This window comes from Silurus aristotelis (genome assembly GCF_946808225.1).
Source record: "Silurus aristotelis genome assembly, chromosome: 7".
NCBI classification, from domain to species: domain Eukaryota; kingdom Metazoa; phylum Chordata; class Actinopteri; order Siluriformes; family Siluridae; genus Silurus; species Silurus aristotelis.
This window is the reverse complement of record NC_139580.1, coordinates 20947897-20969054: the sequence shown is the minus strand read 5'-3', so window position 1 is coordinate 20969054 and position 21158 is coordinate 20947897. Positions and strand designations below refer to the sequence as shown.

At 38.9% G+C, this 21158-nt stretch overlaps 1 pseudogene across 1 annotated transcript; it reads right to left on the bottom strand.

Moving 5' to 3' along the window:
• Positions 1 to 1040: 1040 nt before the first annotated feature.
• On the bottom strand, positions 1041 to 15566 carry LOC310729340 (annotated as a pseudogene). Its single transcript, XR_014538384.1, has 19 exons — positions 15237 to 15566; positions 15054 to 15153; positions 12139 to 12329; positions 11867 to 12036; positions 11612 to 11731; positions 11279 to 11361; positions 10770 to 10863; positions 10609 to 10689; positions 10117 to 10258; positions 4786 to 5085; positions 4595 to 4694; positions 4328 to 4518; positions 4022 to 4191; positions 3784 to 3903; positions 3608 to 3690; positions 1928 to 2021; positions 1717 to 1797; positions 1459 to 1606; positions 1041 to 1291 (listed from the first exon to the last, which is right to left on the bottom strand). The product of XR_014538384.1 is annotated as an uncharacterized misc_RNA (transcript).
• Between the last annotated feature and the right edge of the window lie 5592 nt (positions 15567 to 21158).

The window sequence follows — 21158 nt, the reverse complement described above, 5'->3', positions numbered from 1 at the left end:
ATGTGTGTATGTGTGGTTTGTAATATGAGAAGTAAAATATAAAAAAACTTGGGCACCATTTCTTCTTTAAATACGGTAAAGTCTAAGATTTTTGTTTGCTTTTGTTGTAACTTACATGTATAGTTCAATGTAGACATTTTATAGAAGTTAACAAAACTATCTATAGACATAGACAAGTCTTGTCAGCCTTGTCAAATTTGTTCAGTACAACACATAAAAGCAGCACAGCCTGACTGACATTCAGCGCTTGTGTCATTTAATAATGGCTCTAATCTAGATACTAGACTGCTTAGGCATATGAGGAATATGATTAGAATACAACAGAAGTCTATATGTATAGTATACAACATTTCTATAATACCTTTATTAGTGCTCAAAGTCCTTTTTTTAAAATGACTTCTGCAATAATGTTGGCATGCTTAATTTATGGACAGTCTCACCTGTACATTCTGTAAGGTGGACGGTTTACACCCATACTGATGGTCCGGTACAGATGTGAAAGTTGTTCATTGGTATAAGTTCAGTAGTTGCAGTCAATGCCCAGAGCATTTGTGCAATTTCTTAAACCTAGTGATATTCAAAATCTTCAAAAAAGTTGTTTAACCATTTTTTAAACCTGTGAAAATGCTATTTAATGATCATAATACAGATTTAATTCCTATATATTTATAACTGGGTTATCAATAATACAAGACACAATAGATATTGCTGCAGATAAAATGTGTGATATCAAATCTGTATATTAAAATATACAATATATCATTTGACCAAGTATAGCATGAAGTCTTTTGAAAATCTGTTTCAAAAAAATCTTGTGTTTTTTAAAACTACTAAAATTACTGTATATATATATATATATATATATATATATATATATATATATATATATATATATATATATATATATATATATATATATATTTTTTTTTTTTTTTTTTTTTTGGTTATATATTTGTGTACTTTGCTTCCACTGGTGAAAGTGAATTTGAGTTTGCCCCATGCTGCTACACATTTATTGCTGAAGGAGATTTAATTCTTATATATTTATGATTAGTTTATCAATAATACAAAACACAATAGTCAATGATGCATATAAAATGTGTGATATCAAATCTAAACTTCTTTTGTGTTTCCTTTTTCTTCAATAAACTGCATTCCGACAATGTAATTGATATTTGATGTTAATCATTAATGCTGTAGAGATGCTGCTCCAGAAATGCCAGGGTTTTGTGCCAAGAGTCCTCCTGAGCTCGACTGTGAGGCTCCGTTTGTCCACCCCACAGCACCACCACTATAAAATATAGTATGCAATGTGATGTTTTTGTCATAAAACCAGCAGCTTGTCCATATAATCTTTTTAGTGGAATTAGCTATTATTTACAGTTGAGAAAATATTAACTTATTTTAATTTGCCCTCTGAAGTCGTCTAACATTTTAGTACACACTTCAATGGCTTACCTTTAGTTCTTACCTCATGTTCGGTCAACATGAAGTTGCTGGCTCGACAATGTGGACTGTAAGGAGGTTCGATGAGGTGGCCAGCTCCAGGATAAGACAGAACAGTCAACAGATGACTATTGCCGGCATGTTCCATCATCAGCTTCATCTAAAGATGTAAAACGTCTGCTTTCAATTTAAGTTTATAAATTATTATAATTTCTAATAATCTTAAAACATTTGAATCAACAAAATATTGATTCTAGTGCCACTACTCACATCTTCTGCAGACTCTGACGCTGGCCAATTCTGATCATCCTCCCCAACGATCAATAAAATGGGGCACTTGATACGACCCATCTGCCCAACATTCATACACAATTAAACAAAATCACAATGAAGAGAATAAGCATATACATATGCAAAACAGATAAAAATGCATATATTAATGATCAAATTAATTTGTCCGGCTTCTCTGATAGATCTTTACTTCAACTTTCTTTGAAGGATCATCTGGTATTGGAAGCAGGAGATCTCGCCATATGGTTCTTTGTTTTTCATCATAGCGGATCTTTTTGATATTTCTTAAAATAAAATTAAAACAGGAATAATTTGTCAATATGGGAAAAACAAAAAGTAAGCATACATGTATGCTTTGTATGCTGAATGGCTATTTAATTAGGTAACCCTCCTGCTTTCATAAAGAAACTACTTCGTCAAGTATTCTGCCAGTTCTGTCTACAGCAGGTGGATTTGCAGTAAACAATTTGGAAAAAAAAAGAAAGAAATTGTGTTTGTACATGTGCTGGACATGTAATACTAAGCATATGATAGATTTCAATATTCAGTATCTGTACAACTGTCATGCCCAGATTGTTACAACTTTACACTTTGACGAGTGTATGGGTGTGGCTTGAAATGCATGTCTACCGAGGCAATGACCCAATTTCACCATGCAGTGTACCTTCAAACATTTAATAATTGTTTTGTCAATTTTACTATGGGTTTAAGGTCATTATGATAAAAAATTTGGCCAAAGGTATGTGGTTATTTAACATAATTTTTCAAAGGCATGGCATTAATATAGAGTTCAAAAACTTCCACTCGTCAGTGAAGGATTTTCATTAGATTTTGGAATGTTGCTTGGGAATTTTTGCTCATTCAGTAACAAGAGAGTTAGTGAGGTTGAGTATTAATGTCAGCTAATGAAGCCTGGGGTCTAGTCAGCACCCTAATTTATCAAGGTCAGGACTCATGCATGTACGTTGTTACAGATTTTTTTGAAAGTTTCACATAATGGGTTTAAGATCAGGCATACACTATGTGTCCGAAGGTATATGGACTCCTGATCTTAACCCCATATGGGGAACTTTCTGAAAAGGAATTCCTGCAGTGGTTGCAAAAAGTTTAATCCCAAAAAAAATCATGCTTTTTGGAATCTACACAAATGACACTTGTTCAATAAACATTAAGTAAATCCAATTTGCTCTTACTGTGCTATGCAGTTGTTCAACTGTGAGATTGTGGTCAATAAGTCAGTTAGCAGATGTAGAGAGGAACTTTAGAAAATAATATCTGGAAGTTAACATTGCTTCAACCTATGTAATAGTAGTAAAGAAGCCTGACTATCTAGTAAAAAGAGTTTTAGTAAAAAATGATCATCAGAGATTGCTTAAGGCACGAAATAATTAAAAAAGCATAACAAGAAAAATCGTGTATTCTACAGTATGCCTATAGAATTATATCCAGTTTTCTAACACTGTCTCCCAAATTACATGCAAAGCTCTATGTTCAGTCTTTTTACACTGTCAACAAGACTATGTGTATGCAAGAAAATGCCTACTGTATGTTTTAATTACAATAGCCTGATAAAATCATACACTAAGGAAAAGCTATGCAGTAAAAGTAAAATGACAATATTAAAAAATTTTTATAGTTATATTAACACGTGTCCTTTTGTGTGTCCATGCAAGCAATCCAAATCAATTAATTTAAAAGCCTCAGTTTGACTGCTGTGTACTGTAGATATAAAAGCTTGGTGCAGCTCCTCACCATCATGTAACTAAGCACAGTCCCTTTGTAAGTGTAAGCAATAAAACAGCCACTTTTTCTATTGTTTAGAAGCTTGAATCCCCAAGCCTCCATTAAACACTCATTATCTGTTGCTTACTTTTTGATCTCAGCTACGACTTCACCCAGCGATCCATTGACAGGCATGATGTGGCTTCCACTAACACACACTACACACTTGGGCTGAAAAGACAATTTATATGACTGGATGGCTTAGCATGTTTAAAGCTAGTCTTAGTATAATCACAAATGTTATCAATGTTTGACCTGGTCTACCTTTATCACTGAGGAGTATACCACCATGCCCAGGGTGACAGAGACACCAAAAGACAAACCCAGAATTGCAATTCTTTCTGGAGAAACCTGTGGATGCTCCTTCAACACAGTGAATGCTGCCTAAGAGATTATAAGAGTTATTTATTTATTTGTATTTGTTCTGCAATTTTCAAATTAAGAATTAGATCTTTCTAGTTTAACTGCACTATGCAAAGATCATAACTTTAGAGGCAAATACCTCAAAGTAGTTCTTGTCCACTTTGTACGAATTTCCATCTTTGTCTACTTGTCCAATATACTCCAGTGCTAAAGCAACATAGCCTCGGGATGCCAGCAGAGCAGAGCGATACTCCACTAGGCCTCCACCTCCACCCCAGAGGTCCAGCACAGCAGGGAAAGCTCCAGGGCCTAGAGAAGAATAAATGTTATGAAGGACACACTGCTTCTTTCTGTAGTGTATGTTACTTATCACATGCAAAAACCACTAACACAATAATGAAGTTGAAACATTAAGACTTTTTATCAAACCCTCTGTCCGTGATACCTGGTGGTATGTAAAGAGCCGCCTTTAACCCTTTGTCCGTAACATTAACCCTCTGGATCCCTGGGGCAGTGTACCACCTCTGTGTCACAACTAATGCTATGGGAGGTTTCTCTCTGAATCTCTCAGTTAAGTGGTCTTCATATACAGATATGTGGACATCCATCGGTGTGTAGACATCCGTCTTGCGAAATCTAAAAAGATGACTAAATGAGAGTTATTCATTGTTTAGAAGTACACAAAGATCCATGAAGGCTGCTGTGGTTTAACCTGAGGCCTGTCCTGCTTCCAGAAATAGGTTTCATACTCCACAGCAGACCCATGGGTTCAACTCCTTCATATGATCCACCAAGACTGGGATCTTTAGATACTGAAACAGAGCAGTGTGTATTAGTGATCACTTGCTGCATATAATGTGTGAATACTCATCGAGCAAACACATGTGCATGATTTACATGCACCTGTGACATGTCCTGTCTCATCACTGACATAGTGACCAAAAGCTTTCCAAAAGTCTCCGTCCTCTGACTGCAGCAGCGCGTGCAATGTGACCCGAACCCCAGGCTGTAGATCCTGCACGAGCACCTCGAAGCGTTCATCCACCATGCAGCGGATCGGGCGAACTGAAAGTAGCGGAAGTGACCCGGCCATTTCCTGCGGCTGAAGAACAACAGCATGCAAACAATTATAATACAAGTTATTAAATTCATCCAAAGAAGTACAGGACGTACTTATAGCCTGTGAACATGGTTCAGGCTTCTCTTGTTAATGAATAAACTTCAAAAAGTATGAGGACGTCTCCATTAAACAGTGGGCATAATTTTACTTCAACCAGAGTTAAACATTTAAGCCATGGAAAATGTCCAGCTCTGGTAGCTCCACATTTGTTTTTCTAGTAGTTTCTAGTAATCTAGTAGCCAGATATGTCTGTTCAGAACCATTTATTCTTTCTGCTATAGTGGAGTAAACTATATAGTCACTCAAACAAAATAAAAATATTCTGGTTTTCTTAAAGTTTAACTCTGAGTAAGGAATATAAATAAAAAACTGAAATACCATGAAGAAGTACCAAAGATATTTTCTAATAATCTACAGTATATTCAATTGAAATAGGGAGGGTTGCGTTAGGAAGGGCATCCAGCGTAAAAACATGTGCCAAATCAAACATGCGGATGATCCGCTGTGGTGACCCCCTAATGGGAGAAGCCAAAAGAAAGTATAATATATTCAATTGAATTCTATACAGTTTTATTTATATAGCGCTTTTAACAATAGACGTTGGCCATAAGCATCTTTACAGAGATAAATAGGATTCTTTCTTTTCTTTTCGGATTCTCCCGTTAGGGGTCGCCACAGCGGATCCTCCGCACGTTTGATTTGGCACATGTTTTTACGCTGGATGCCCTTCCTAACACAACCCTCCCCAATTTATCCGGGCTTGGGACCAGCACTAAGAGTGGCTGGGGATGGTTCCCTGACCGGGAATCGAACCCGGGTCGCAGCGGTGGGAGCGCTGCATCTTAACCACTAGACCACCAGGGGACCCTACAGAGATAAATAGGGTATAACAAATAAATGTATAAATAACTTTAGTGCCTATAAGGTTATTCCAGTAGCGAGTGTGGCAAAGAAAACTTCCCGAGATGAAATTAGGAAGAAACCTTGAGAGCAACCGGACTCAAAAGAGAAACATATCATTTGAAATAACAGCTAATGTTAGTGTGATTAAGAATGCAAAAAAATGCTTAAGCCGCAAACCATGCACTCCTGTGGGTCACGTCTAAAACGTATCATTAGCCAGGGTAGACAGTTTAGTAACCACGTCTGTAAAACATTAAGCTATCTGACAGACATTAGTCTGCATTGCTGGATAAAAGATCTTAAGTTTATGGAAGCTGAACATTCATTTACATCAACAAAAAAAACCTCCCGCACAAAACAGCCAAATGCTTGGGGAAAAAAAACAACAACAACAAGTTACTAGTCATACTCTGAATTAATACACACATTTTGTTGATCGTGTTTAATCCTTCAAAGTAAATCAATTTACGCAAAATATAATAATAATTACCAAACACCGATTTTAACAATGACATAATTAGCAAGACATAATACAGCGCACTCCAAAAAATTTGGGGAACAAAAATATCCCAAAAATGATCAAGCTTACATCCAGACTTTTATCAGAAATATATGTGCTAAAACGATTGACAACTCAGAGAAATAATACAAATAAAAATACATTGTCATTCTTGTCAAGCTTTTGTTATTTTATATATAGACAGATACAGGCCAAGAGTTTCAGTTAATGCACATCAAGCATCAGAATGAAGAAAGCGTGCAGATACGAGATAATCCATCACTTTGTGTGACATGGTTGCTTATGCAGAGTGCATTAAATAAAAAAATTATTCCAATTATATAAAGTTTTATATAAAATCTTTTTTTTTTATTAAAATACATTCTTTAAGTATGCAGAAACCCAGCCTTTATGGTTGCACAAGCCAGTGCACTCTTAGTGTCGGTCCCAAGCCCGGATAAATGGTAAGGGGTTGCATTAGGAAGGGCATCCAACGTAAAATGTGCGCCAAATCAAATATGTGGATTATGAATCAGAAATTTATACTGGATCGGTGGAGGCCCAGGTTACCAACAGAGCTGAAGATATTGAGGTTTTCGTTGGGAGTGACGAGGGTGGATATGAGTGAGATGGTTTGGACATGAGCAGAGGAGGGACATGGGGTATATCGGTGGGAGAATGCTGAGGATGGAGCTAACAGGAAGGAGGAAAAGCGGAAGACCAAGGAGATGGTTTATGATGTGGTGAGGGAAGACTACCTGCATGTCTTCCCTCACCACATCCATAAACCAATCAAATTGGTTTGAAAGAGGCAGATGTAGAGGACAGGGGGGTGTGGAGATGGATGATCCGCTGTGGCGACCCCAAATGGGAGCAGCCGAAAGAAAAAGGAGAAGATGTTCATGTTTTTGTCTGCTTAACAGGACCATAAAAATTTGTGCATCTTGTATTAGAGCAGTTACATTTTGGTGCTTTGAGTACAATTCTCTCAAACCTACCACTGGACGTTCAACATGGCACCTCTTGGCAAAGAACTCTCTGAGGATTTGAGAATTTGAAATGTTGCTCTTCACAAAGATGGCTTAGGCTATAAGAAGATCCATAACACACTGAAACTGAGTTACAGTACAGTGGCCAGGGTCATATAGAGGTTTTCCAAACGGGTTTCACTCCGAACAGGCCTCGCAAGTTTCGATCAAAGAAGTTGAGTCCTTGTTCAGGTGCAGAAGCTGAAGTCTCCAGACCTGAACCTTATTGAGCACTTGTGGGGCATTCTCAACATAAAGGTGGAGAAGTGCCATGTGTCTAACACACAGACACATGGACCCCAGCAGCAAGCTGTGCATCCCTGGTGATTTCCACGCCCAGGAGGATTAATGCAGCGCTAAATAACAGTGGTCCTCACACAAAATAATGGTGCTTATTTTAGACACAGTTTTGAAATGTTCACTTAGGGAGTGGTAACATTTTTTGCCATTTATTTTGACCAAAATTGCTGTATTTTAAGTAATTTTTACAGGACAGTAAATCTGTACTGTTATACAAGCTGCACATTGACTACTGTAAAGTGCACCCAAGTTTCATTTCTATAGTATTGTCCCTTGAGAATATATACCAAAATGGTTGCTAAAAACTGAGGGGTGGACTCACATTTGTGAGATACTGCATATATATTAGCAGTGTAAAGGTACATATACACAAATTACCATGACAATGTTAGCTGATATTCACAAAATCCATGACTTGCCCTTCCAAACAGAAGGATTAAATGAAACCATGATCAGTTGATTTGACAATTCAGGCTTTAAAACTACCCTGCAAGATGGATCACATCTAGAAGTGATAAGGCTGAACCTTTCTGCAGGTTCACTGCAGAGTGAGAAAAGAGCCATCACTTATCAGTCACCTAATCCTGACTCTAAAATGCTCTGCAGTTTTTAAAAAAAATGGTGAATGCAGTTAAATACAGCAGCTGAGCCATTGGTGTGCACCCTCCTTTTACACATAACACTTCTTTATTTTTAGATTTATGTTGACTTGCATTTATTGTGATTTTGTTTTTATGTCCTTTGCTTATAAAACCACAATTAGCTTTCTAAAACTGTGAATAAAAAATTGTGATAAATATATAATGATATATAATGAAAACTGATACATTTATTTGCGGTTTGTAGTTTTAGTCAAAACAACAACAGTTTAATTACTTGTAGAATATATATGTGTAAGACCTTACACGGGTTTGGTTACTTCTAAATTGTATTTGTATTAACAAGGTCTGATAAAGATACCAGGGAGTCCAGAGAGAAGGTTTTCATGTACCGGTACATCATTTATTAATTGTACATTTATGATTTCTTTGGAATAATCTGTACACACGAACCCGCATACAAACTCTTTATTATATGACATTTAAAAAGAGTACACATGTAGAAAATGCACATTTGAAATGTTTAATCCTCCTGAGATTTTATTCAAATTGATAAATTCCTTTATCTTTGACTTGTTAATACCACTACCATCCCTAAGGAAACTGTTTTATCAGTCTGAAATAAAGGAAGTGGAATGGAATGTTAAAAACCTAATCATAGTTCTATGATTGAACAGCCATCAATATGTCAGTGACTTGAGTTGATGAGAAAAGCCAGGAGACAAACTTGATGTCACATGGACCATATATACAGCATGGGGTCATGGTCCCAAGGTAGTAGTGGTCACTAGTCTTAGGGATGGATACAGCCATGGTGGTCCATCTCTAAGTAATTCACATGTTGTCTTATATTTCCTAAACAAATTTGAACCACTGATTTAAAATCTGCTTATTGTTCTTTAATAGTCAATATAAGTCACAAGATAATTAATAAGAATTCTAAAAAAAAAAAGATTCTTGCTTTCTATGTTCGCTGAGCTACATGCTGTAAATAAATGTGGCTTTAATCGTGTGTGTTGCTGTAGAGCTGTTGCTTTAAAAAGGCCAGGATTTTGTGCCAGGCATCTTCCTGAGCTCGACTGTGAGTTTCCGTCTGTCCTCCCCACAGCACCATCTCTGCAATGTAATCCATTATAGCCATCAAAATGCAATCTGTTCTACACTTCACAACAATAAAGTTTCAATTATTGCTTATGGACATTCATGTGCAGTAAATACTGATTACATTTATGTGCAGTGATCAGCTTAGTATTGGTAAACCTGCTTAAAAGCCTCTGAGAAGTTAAACTCCTGGGCACATACACTTAATTAGGTGGTAGGTGGTAGATCAGTGGTTAAGGCATTAGACTTTGGACTGAAAGGTCACAAGTTCAAATCCCACCACCACCTCGCTGCCACTGCTGGGCCCTTGAGCAAGGCCCTTAACCCTGCCCTGCTCAGTTGTAAGTCATTCTGGATAAGGATGACTGCCAAATGCCATAAATATAATTATCAAAGATGATGAGGTAGAACTTAATCAAGTATGAGCAATCATTTCTCTTATTCATGCTGCTATAAACTAAACTTTCTTTCGGCTTCTCCCATTAGGGGTCGCCACAGCGGATCATCCATATTCACAATCCGCATGTTCGATTTGGCACATGTTTTTACGTTGGATGCCCTTCCTAACGCAACACTTCCCATTTATTCGGGCTTGGGACCGGCACTAAGAGTGCACTCTATAAACTGAACAGCTAAATTTCAGTTATTTTTTAACTGAACCTTAAAATTCAGTCAATACATAACCTTTCGTCCTTGTTCCTGCTAACATGAAGTTGCTGGCTTGGCAATGTGGAGTATAAGGAGGCTCGATTAGGTGGCCGGCTCCAGGGTAGGATAAAACGGTCAGCAGATGACTATTACCATCTTGCTCCATCATCAGCTTCATCTGTAAGAGGAAAATGGTAGAAAGTGAACAAATTGGGGTGGACACTGACCATAAATTTTATATATATATATATATATATATATATATATATATATATATATATATATATATATATATATATATATATATACACAGTATATATATATATATATATATATATATATATATATATATATATATATATATATATATATATATATATATATATATTATTTGGTCAAAGGTTGAATAAAAGGAAAACAGGAAAACTGAGCAGTTATGTGGGACAAATTTGGACTTAAAGACAACATCACAATAACATATTATAAAGTAAACATCTTAATCAGCAAAATATTCATTAAACTACTCACATCATCTGCTGACTCTAATGCTGGACAATTTTGATCATCCTCCCCAACAATTAATAAAATAGGACATTTGATACGATTCATCTGGTGAGAACAAACACAGTTTCTCAAACAATCAGCAAAAAAACTCTAAACATGAAAAATATGCCTTTTTGAACTCTTACTTCAGTTTTTTTCAAAAGGTCATCTGGTATTGGTAGTAGAGAATCTCGCCAGATTTGTCTCTGGTACTTATCGTAGTAGGATTTCTTGGTCATGCTTAGGAATAAAATACATTGTTTTGATTTAAATTGTCGAATAGCAGACAAAATATCTATCTATCTAGCGATCTATCAGAGACATTTATTTCTGCTTTAATTTACTATATCAGAATACCAGTGGAGCAAAGGTTTACATACATCAAGTTTACTATCTCTTTAATCAATCAGAAAAAATGATTAAATGAATTAATTTAGCTTTTCTTCCAAAACTATGCAATCTTTAGGAAGACAGAATATAGAATTAACTTAACAAGGCTTATACTCACATACAAAATAAATGATTATCAAATCCAGTTAGATACAGCCATTGCAAACATATGGTAAGTGTAATTAATGAAACCACATCTCTGTTTATAAGTTAAAAAAATATGAAACATTAATCTTACATGGAATGTACATAATCTATAACTCACTTTGAGATCATTCCTGGAAAATCAACCAGGGGTCCACTGACAGGTAAAACATGACTTCCACTAATACAGACTATACATCTGGGCTGAAAAAAGTAAGTGAGAAGTGGGTATGAAAAGTAAAAACACGCTGCAATAAAACACCAATATAATCTCAAAATAATAGAAAAGCCAAAACATGTCTACAGTAATATGTAGTACATTAATAATGCTTCACACAAGGTCTAATCACATATGATCATATATGATATGTCATGATTCTCTAAAAGCAACTGATTTTAAATCAATGGTACTGTTGTAATAAAGACAAACATTAAATATTTTAGCCTCATCTACCTTTATCACTGAAGAATATGCTGTCATGTATATGGTCAAAAAAGCACCATATGACAAACCCAAAATGGCAACTCTATCAGGGCACACCTGGGGATGCTCTCTCAGCATAGTGATGGCAGTCTAAGAGATGGGAGAGAGGAATGCCAAGTTGTAACAGTGCAGTGTATCTTCTTTCGAATATTTTCTTAGTTTTGTTATAATTTATATAAATGCAAAATTACACTATTCACATGTTGTAATATAATATTCAAATACCTCAAAATAGTCTATCCCCAAATGCCGTGGCTTTCCACTGTTGTCCAATGGGGCACAATACTCTAAAGATAATGAGATGTAGCCTCTGGATGCTAGTAGAGAAGAGCGATATTCCACTAGACCTCCTCCGCCACCCCAGAGGTCCAGCACAGCAGGAAAAGGACCAGGACCTAGAGTACAATACATTTCTAAATCTTGTTGATAATACCAGGTATTGAAATATGTCAAGATCAATTCACCAATGCAATCTCCATATTTCATAAGGGTTGTACCTGGTGGGATAAAAAGAGTCCCCATTAATCCTTTCTGTGTAACATCAACTCTCTGCACTCCAGGGGCCATGTACTACTGCTGTGCCACAACTGATGCCACATGAGGTTTCTCCTGGAAGGCCTGTGTAAGATGGTCTTTGTACACAGATATGTGTACATTAGTTGGTGCCTGGACATCCTTCTTCCTCAATCTTTCAAAAGCATAAAATATATGCACACACACACACACACACACACACACACACACACACACACACACACACACACACACAAATATATATATATATATATATATATATATATATATATATATATATATATATATATATATATATATATATATATATATCAGTGAGGAAAATAAGTATTTGAACACACTGCTATTTTGCAAGTTCTCCCACTTAGAAATCATGGAGGGGTCTGAAATTTTCATCGTAGGTGCATGTCCACTGTGAGAGACATGATCTAAAAAAAAAAATCCAGAAATCACAATATATGATTTTTAAACTATTTATTTGTATGATACAGCTGCAAATAAGTATTTGAACACTTGTCTATCAGCTAGAATTCTGACACTCAAAGACCTGTTAGTCTGCCTTTAAAATGTCCACCTCCACTACATTTATTATCCTAAATTAGATGCACCTGTTTGAGGTCGTTAGCTGCATAAAGACACCTGTCCACCCCATACAATCAGTAAGAATCCAACTACTAACATGGCCAAGACCAAAGAGCTGTCCAAAGACACTAGAGACAAAATTGTACACCTCCACAAGGCTGGAAAGGGCTACGGGGAAATTGCCAAGCAGCTTGGTGAAAAAAGGTCCACTGTTAGAGCAATCATTAGAAAATGGAAGAAGCTAAACATGACTGTCAATCTCCCTCGGACTGGGGCTCCATGCAATATCTCACCTCGTGGGGTCTCAATGATCCTAAGGAAGGTGAGAAATCAGCCCAGAACTACACGGGAGGAGCTGGTCAATGACCTAAAAAGAGCTGGGACCACCGTTTCCAAGGTTACTGTTGGTAATACACTAAGACGTCATGGTTTGAAATCATGCATGGCACGGAAGGTTCCCCTGCTTAAACCAGCACACGTCCAGGCACGTCTTAAGTTTGCCAATGACCATTTGAATGATCCAGAGGAGTCATGGAAGAAAGTCATGTGGTCAGATGAGACCAAAATAGAACTTTTGGGTCATAATTCCACTAAACGTGTTTGGAGGAAGAAGAATGATGAGTACCTTCCCAAGAACACCATCCCTACTGTGAAGCATGGGGGTGGTAGCATCATGCTTTGGGGGTGTTTTTTTGCACATGGGACAGGGCGACTGCACTGTATTGAGGAGAGGATGACCGGGGCGACCTTTGCGAGATTTTTGGAGAACAACCTCCTTCCCTCAGTTAGAGCATTGAAGATGGGTCGAGGCTGGGTCTTCCAACATGACAATGACCCGAAGCACACAGCCAGGATAACCAAGGAGTGGCTCTGAAAGAAGCATATCAAAGTTCTGGCGTGGTCTAGCCAGTCTCCAGACCTAAACCCAATAGAGAATCTTTGGAGGTAGCTCAAACTCCGTGTTTCTCAGCGACAGGCCAGAAACCTGACTGATCTAGAGAAGATCTGTGTGGAGGAGTGGGCCAAAATCCCTCCTGCAGGGTGTGCAAACCTGGAGAAAAACTACAGGAAACGTTTGACCTCTGTAATTGCAAACAAAGGCTACTTTACCAAATATTAACATTGACTTTCTCAGGTGTTCAAATACTTATTTGCAGCTGTATCATACAAATAAATAGTAAAAAAATCATATATTGTGATTTCGGGATTAATTTTTTTAGATTATGTCTCTCACAGTGGACATGCACCTACGATGACAATTTCAGACCCCTCCATGATTTCTAAGTGGGAGAACTTGCAAAATAGCAGGGTGTTCAAATACTTATTTTCCTCACTATATATATATATATATATATATATATATATATATATATATATATATATATATATATATATATATATATATATATATATAATTTCTTTTTCTCCAATGGTGTCTGCTGTCCAAAGTTTGACTTCATCCAGGCAAGATGGAGTACTGTCTGAGAGCATTTTAAAAAATTTTTGACATGGGATAATGACTGTATTGATGATTCCTTTCCAACAGGTATTATTAATAGATTTGCCAGGTCGTGAACATGTTCAAACCCAGTAGATCTGTGGATTTGATCCTTTTGACTTTTGATCCTAAGTTTTTTGGATATTCCAGCAGTCATTTTTCATTTTCCTTTAGTTTGTTTTTAATAAAGAAATGTCTGAGGAGAAAAATGCCTTATGTATTTACCTATTTTATAGTCCTTGAAAGCTGCACTGCATTTCACATTATCTCTGTAATTGATAACTGTTCATGTACCTTAACACTGTTCAAGACAACGTTAGCTCGAGGGTTAGGATGTAGGACTACATGAAGGTTATGAATTCAAATCCCAGCACTGCCAATCTGTCTCTGCTGGGCCCTTGAGTAAGGCCACTACCTCTCAGCTGCTCAGCTGTATAAATAAGATGAATGTAAGTCCCTCTGGATAAGGGCATCTACCTGATGAAGTTAATCAAAGATGTTCTTTAAAGACCTATTGCTGGTCTAAAATAGGCTGCTGTGGGCAAGATAGATTACTCAATGTTAATGCTGCTTAAATTAAACTATAACTCTAAAACTAGAAATTCATGTTGCATTTAAATTCACATGCAAATCTGATTTTGTTTTCCATGCTAGGCTTTTCAACACAATGAATATCAGACCTAGCCTAACCCTGAGGCTTCTTACAATGTTTAACCAATGTCAGGAATCAACGTTGTTTAAAGTGATATGCATTTAACTTTGGATCAATGTCATTTAACTGTCTGGGGTATGTATAACCTGAGGCCTGTCCTGCTTCCAGGAATAGGTTTCATACTCCACAGGAGACCCATGGGTTCAACTCCGTCATATGATCCACCAAGACTGGGATCGTAAGATACTGAAACAGAGCAGTGTGTATTAGTGCATACCTGCTTTGCGATTATATGAACATTAGCCTTTGTTACAATGATTTACATGCACCTCTGATATGTCCTGTCTCATCGCTTACATAGTGACCAAAAGCTTCCCAAAAGTCTCCGTCCTCTGAGCGAAGCAGCGCGTGCAGGGTGACTCGAACCCCAGGCTGTAGACCCTGCACGCGCACGTCGAAGCGTTCATCCACCATGCAGCGAAGCGGACGAACCGAAAGCAGCGGGCGCAGAAACTGTCTGATCATTGCATTCAGCTGGAAAACACAAGTAGACCTGTAAACTCGAGTATAATGATGAAGTTCAAATGTTGCGTGCGGTTCACCTGTGTGGTTTACGTGCGCAGCAAGTTAAATGCAATCACACACAGTACAGAGTACTGTAGGGCCAACCTCCATTTCTGCTAGTCTCCGCCCATAATGACTTTCTAATATTACAGCGGAAGTTCAGAAATCCCTTGTGATCTGAAGTTAACAAAAAATTTTTTTTTTATTATTTGTCATTTTCATTTATTTTGGACATATATGCACATACACTACCTGGCCAGGTTAGGTTAACATATAGTAAAATGTCTATGATTGGAACATCATTGAGTAATTTCAGGTTTAAGCTTAAAACAAATCCGAACAATGTTTAGCTTCTAATTTTTTAATACAACTATGTGGGAAAGACACAGCCCATGGTCATGGAGGAGATGTTTCTTGATGTAAATATGTAATGTGTTAAGGGTAAAATGTATGGCTTGCATCAAGCACAGAAAGCAATTTAGGAAATTGGAGGATCTTGCTGAGCTGTCACTTTTGTAAAAGAAATCTGGTTGAAATTATAATTTTTTTAACGATTGTAATCAGAGAGCTTGATATAACTCATGTCTATGTATACTAGCAGAAAAAACATTTCCAGACACACAGTGTGATGAGAACTTGGGACTAAACCCTTGTGTGGCCAAAAAGGAAAGGCACGTATTCTTCAGGCTAATTGGAAAAACATCATCAATACTCCATCCTCTCTCGAGGAGTGTGGTTCCAGAGCCCAGGCCGTGCGTAGAGGTGATCCCGACTATCTCTAGTCGGAACCTCTCAACCTCACGCACAATCTCAGGCTCCTTCCCCGCCAGCGAGGTGACATTCCACGTCCCTAGAGCTAGCTTCCGTGTCCAGGGATCGGGTTGTCGAGGCCTGCACCTTCGACTGCTGCCCGATCCTCTTAGCACCGGCCCCTTACGGTCCCTCCTGCAGGTGGTGAGCCCACTGGAAGGCGGCCCCACGTCGCTCCTTCGGGCTGAGCCCGGCCGGACCCTGTGGGGGAAGGCCCGGCCACCAGGCGCTCGCATACGAGCCCCAACCCTGGGCCTGGCTCCAGGGTGGGGCCCCGGCTGCGCCATACCGGGCGACGTCACGGTCCCTGATGTAGTATCTCTCATAAGGGGTTTTGAACTCGGCGGACTCGTCCATCACCCAAGCTGAAGTCACCGAGGTAGTAAAGAAACTCCTCGGTGGCAGGGCACCGGGGGTGGATGAGATCCGCCCTGAGTACCTCAAGTCTCTGGATGTTGTGGGGCTGTCTTGGCTGACACGCCTCTGCAGCATCGCGTGGCGGTCGGGGACAGTGCCTCTGGAATGGCAGACCGGGGTGGTGGTCCCTCTTTTTAAGAAGGGGGACCGGAGGGTGTGTTCCAACTATAGGGGGATCACACTTCTCAGCCTACCTGGGAAAGTCTATGCCAGGGTACTGGAGAGGAGAATACGGCCGATAGTAGAACCTCGGATTCAGGAGGAACAATGTGGTTTTCGTCCAGGCCGTGGAACACTGGACCAGCTCTATACCCTCTACAGGGTGCTGGAGGGTTCATGGGAGTTTGCCCAACCAGTCCACATGTGCTTTGTGGATTTGGAAAAGGCATTCGACTGTGTCCCTCGCGGCGGCCTGTGGAGGGTGCTCCGGGAGTATGGGGTCGGGGGCCCTTTACTAAGGGCTGTCCGGTCCCTGTATGACCGAAGCAGGAGCTTGGTTCGCATTGCCGGCAGTAAGTCAGACTTGTTCCCGGTGCATGTTGGACTCGGCAGGGCTGCCCTTTGTCACCGGTTCTGTTCATAATTTTTATGGACAGAATTTCTAGGCGCAGCCAGGGGTCGGAGGGTGTCCGGTTTGGTGACGACACGATTTCGTCTTTGCTCTTTGCAGATGATGTTGTCGTGTTGGCTTCATCAGACCAGGACCTTCAGCATGCACTGGGACGGTTTGCAGCCGAGTGTGAAGCGGCTGGGATGAGAATCAGCACCTCCAAATCCGAGGCCATGGTCCTCAGTCGGAAAAGGGTGGCTTGCCCACTTCAGGTTGGTGGGGAGTTCCTGCCGCAAGTGGAGGAGTTTAAGTATCTTGGGGTTTTGTTCACGAGTGAGGGAAGGGTGGAACGGGAGATTGACAGACGGATCGGTGCAGCTTCTGCAGTAATGCGGTCGATGTACCGGTCTGTCGTGGTGAAGAAGGAGCTGAGCCGCAAGGCGAAACTTTCGATTTACCGGTCAGTCTACGTTCCTACTCTCACCTATGGTCATGAGCTCTGGGTCATGACCGAAAGGACAAGATCCCGGATACAGGCGGCCGAAATGTGCTTCCTCCGCAGGGTGGCTGGGCGATCCCTTAGAGATAGGGTGAGAAGCTTAGTCACTCGGGAGGAGCTCGGAGTAGATCCGCTGCTCCTCCACATCGAGAGGGGTCAGCTGAGGTGGCTCGGGCATCTGTTCCGGATGCCTCCTGGACGCCTTCCTGGGAAGGTGTTCCGGGCGCGTCCCACTGGGAGGAGACCCCGGGGAAGACCTAGGACACGCTGGAGAGACTATGTCTCCCGGCTGGCCTGGGAACGCCTTGGTGTCCCCCCGGAAGAGCTGGAAGAAGTGTCTAGGGAGAGGGAAGTCTGGGCATCTTTGCTTAGACTGCTGCCCCCGCGACCCGGCATCGGATAAGCGGGAGAAGATGGATGGATGGATGGATCATCAATACTCAAGGCACCATAAAGTGCCTACTGTGCAAGCCTTTCGAAATAGTTTTATGATCTCGGTTGCTTTATTTGGTCAGGCCTATGCAAAACAAAGCAGCAATAAAATAAATAATAAGGTTATCATATCAATTGATATTTTTTTTTTCCTGACCAAGCAAGCATATTCCAGGATGACAGTGCCATAATCTGGCTTAACTGCTATCATCTGGCTGGAAATTATTTTCAGTTATTAAATGGCCACCACAGCGTCCGACAACTTTTACCCATTGTTTAGAATCAGTTCCATAACCCATTAGGTAATTCAGTTGCAATAAAGTCATACATTTACATGCATCTATCCTTCACCCATGCCTACTTATATACTTACGTATTTGTTTTTAGTAATTATTCAGTATGATTCTTCCCATGGCTGTAAAAAATAAAAGTAATTTTTGGCAAGAAAATCTAAGACTAAGAGAATTATAAGAGTATTATCATTGCATGCATGTCCCACCATTCCATGAAGTGTCCGGGCAGACAGACAAAATGTACTGCTTTTTATTAAAGTCTACAAGCACATGATTGCTAGAATGTGAATATGGATATTTTAAAGTTTAAATGGCTGAATAAAGAACTGATGATTCATAGATAATAGCATCGATTTTGTATTTGAGTTAGATGTCTGAAAACTACAGAGAAGAAATGGAGGAAAAACTCGAGTATTACCTGGCCAAATACTAGGATTTCCTGTCTATTAAGTGCTAGATTTGCCTTAGACAGTTTTGCATAGCTTGGTTTCTTTCAACAGCTGTGTATTCAAACACAAAAAATTCTGATGTGTAAGGAGTGGATTGATAGCATGGTAGCTTGCTAGGGGTTTGGATAGAATATGAAGCTAGGTTCTCAAACAAAGACTTACCATTAGGATATTTTGTCAGGCAGACCTGTGTTTATGCAGTGATGCTGTTATCCACAGTAACAGATGGTTGCTTGGTTGGAAGTGCTTTTCAGTGAGTGCCACTTGCCACAGTGCACACACACCACACTCTATGTAGCAGGGTTGACAAAGCATGGGGAAACCTGGAAATACACTACTAGCCATGAAATGGTCACAGCCCACACATTGCTTACCCTGAAAACAGGGCCATCCACTTTAACCAAAAGCAAAAGCAAAACATTAAACAATACTGACACTGCTGCTAAAAGGAGAAAAGACAGTGACCATCTCTTTCTGAACCAATAGCCCAGAATGTTTGCTCTGTGGAACCCTCTATGTAGTTTTTATTAGGGTTTAAATATTAGAGAGGCTCCATTTGAAACATTTTTCAAAAGCTGTCCAGACTATCCATAAGGGAATTAATGTAAAATGGAATCTAACTTATTTAATTACTTAAATAATTAGTCAGATCATTAGTTTAATGACACCTTTTTTAGACCGAGATCTGAAGAAAACATAAAATCTGGTTAATTCTGTGTAAACATAATCTGTTTAGTGCGTGGGTACATACTGTATGAGTATATACTGTACATACTGTACATACTGTGTACATACTGTATATGTGTGTATGCACACATACTGTATGATATACAAGGATTATATACCACGAAAGCATGTACTATGGTCAAATCTGTTGATTGTATGTGCACATTCTGCATATGTATATTTACATACTGTACACACAATATGTACATACTGTATATGAGATGCCAAAATAAAAAAAATAAAATAAAAAAGCATATACTCTGGTTAAATCTATTATTTGTGTGTGTACATACTGTATATGAGCAGCTTAGGTTTGGATGAGCTGATTTGAGATGCAGCAAAGACTGTGGTGTCTCTTCAGTTGAAATGTGCATAGACTTACGGGCAATTATTAAATAAGAAAAAGCAATTAATGTGTCCCATATTTATGGCCTGTATTGTCACATTCTTGGTGTCAGATCATGTGTCAGTGCCTCAGTTTGATAGTTTAAATGTTGAATGTTTGTAGGAATTATAGGGAATTATTATTGTAACCAGCAGATTCATTTATTAGATTTAGGAACTGATCCAAACCCCCTGGTGGTCTAGTGGTTAAGATGCAGCGCTCCCACCGCTGCGACCCGGGTTCGATCCCCGGTCAGGGAACCATCCCCAGCCACTCTTAGTGCCGGTCCCAAGCCCGGATAAATTGGGGAGGGTTGCGTTAGGAAGGGCATCCAGCGTAAAACATGTGCCAAATCAAACGTGCGGAGGATCCGCTGTGGCGACCCCTAACGGGAGAAGCCGAAAGAAAGTTTAGGAACTGATCCAAACAATGTCAAAGTCACAGCAAGGTCAAATGTCTGAAATAGTTGTTCTTCCATAAGAAGTATACAGTGTATATAGTTCTGTTGCATTTTGGTGACATTACACAACATCTTCTTTTATACAGTATATAATGCAGATCCTTGATTGTATGAACAATTTGGGGAGTTTTATATGGTCTGATGTTAATATGATCCAGTTTAGTGCACTACATAGATATTATCTTATTGCAAGCAAAATCTACTTGTTTAATATTCTCTCATAAGTTTATATATTTGCTTTATTTATCTGACAGATGTTTTAATCATAGACAATGCATACATTTGGGTGTCTTTGGGTGTCTGGGATGTTTTAATACATTTGTTGTTGTTTTCATATTTAAATCACTGCATGGGATTTCTATTACTTATGTAGGTCTGAGATAAACCATTACTAGTGAGAAAAAAAAGAAAAGGATATAATAAGAAAGATTGTGTATGAAGGAAATAGTTTTTTCAATCATGACCATATTAGAAATGATAAAGTGGCAAAGGCACCTGGCTGCATGGAGGATAAGCAAACCCCTTTTTCAGCTCATTTTTTTTTTTAAATCTGTGGTGAGAAAAAACACTGCAGGATGTATTATTTTCACAGAACACACACACACACACACACACACACACACACACACACACACACACATATATATATATATAATTGTTTTAATA